At 53.7% G+C, this 1,504-nt stretch overlaps 1 protein-coding gene across 1 annotated transcript in view; it reads right to left on the bottom strand.

The window, feature by feature from the left end:
* The window catches only part of PSMA5 (proteasome (prosome, macropain) subunit, alpha type, 5), a gene marked incomplete at its 5' end in the record, with an annotated part of 7,560 nt that overhangs the window by 1,796 nt on the left and 4,260 nt on the right, over nucleotides 1-1,504 (bottom strand). The window lies entirely within an intron of this gene.

The following is a 1,504-nucleotide window of genomic DNA, read 5'->3' as shown; positions in this document are numbered from 1 at the left end:
TGGAGTCACCACCCCTGGAGGTATTTAAAAGACGTGTAGATGAGGCGCTGAGGGACATGGTTTAGTGGGCCTGGGGGTGTTGGGTCGACGGTTGGACTCGATGATCTTAGAGGTCTCTTCCAACCTCAATGATTCTATGACGTGCTTTTGGGGTAGAGGGAGGGTAGCCATAAGCCTTTTTCAAGGAGAAAGGTCCCGAGCACTCAGCTTTGAGAGCCCCCGACGGCCCAGGTTTTATCTGGCGTTCCCGGACAGGTCAGAGACACTTGCAGATGCCACTTCAGGCCTCTCGGATCACCTGCGTGGGCGCTGGCCTGGCGCTAGACCCAAACGGACCTGACCACACACATGTGTACGCCCTGAAACCCCAAACAAGTATTCAGAGACACCAACTACTCTGCTTTTCCATGTCTGCTCGAACCGGCGGCCTCACCTTCTCCCTACAAACAAACGCTTTGCTCAACTATCCCCTTACAGGCTTCACAGGGAAGTCATTAATTTAAAAGCATAACATTGTTCAAGGCTCCCGACCTTTGCCGCCAATGGGTTTAACTCCTCCGTGACCACACTTCGCCCCTTCTCTTTGCTGCTGGGTGGAAAATCCCGTACAAGAGGGGGAAGCGGCTGGAGTAAATAAACCGGAGCACCGCGTGCTTCTAAAAGGCTAGAAAGCAAAGCGGCTACTTCAGGTAGATTTTTTTCAGCCAGGAGGGTGACTCGAGTCAATAGAGACCTTTTAATCCTCAGCACATTCTTCTCATACTTAACCCCGATATGATTCCTCAACGCGGCCAAGAGCTTTGCCAAGCACAGTTAAGCCCTGTTAAACGGGGACATGACATAAGGATACTGTACACGCTCCATCTGCCTCAATTTCTTCGCACTGTACTGCGGCTCTTCCAGAGGAGACCTGAAGCTGATCAAGAGAGAACCGATCAGGGCGGGCTGGGAGTCCAGCTGGGGGAGCAGATTTCAGCCGGCCGGCATCGTTTCTGGACAGGGCGTCTAAGTTTTCAGCGTGCTGTTGGCCCTTCCCGTGTCCCCCCCCACCAAAGGGAGCTGGTCAATCACGTCAGGAAGGGTCCCCAGCAGCAGTATTTAATAAAAAAAGACGGGGTGCACGCTTTTAGGCCGTTTGGGAAACAGGTTCCCAGCGCTCAGAGGAAAGGAATGGGAGAACGGCGGGAGGAGAGCAGCTCGGGAGTCGGAATGACACGATTTGTAAAGGTCTAGTGTCTCATAACCCGCCAGAAATAGAAGCAAACTCTATACGCCAGCCTTGCTCATCATCTATCCGTTCTCACTAACAAACTGGAAGGGTTTTTTACCTTTGCTGCCTAAAAAGGAGCGCTGCAAGTCTAGCGAGCAGGGTTTAAAGAGAGAGGTACCACTACGTTCGTGGGGATCCCCGAGCGCGCCGCGTGCTCGCGTCAAGCTGAGCTCTGCGAGCCCGGCCGCTTGCGGGCAAAAGCCGGCGGGTGGACGAGCACGTTCGTTACTGCGA

The sequence above is a fragment of the Pygoscelis adeliae genome, unplaced genomic scaffold (genome assembly GCF_000699105.1).
Source record: "Pygoscelis adeliae isolate BGI_AS28 unplaced genomic scaffold, ASM69910v1 Scaffold1241, whole genome shotgun sequence".
NCBI lineage: Eukaryota > Metazoa > Chordata > Aves > Sphenisciformes > Spheniscidae > Pygoscelis > Pygoscelis adeliae.
This window is presented reverse-complemented; position numbering and strand designations above follow the sequence as displayed.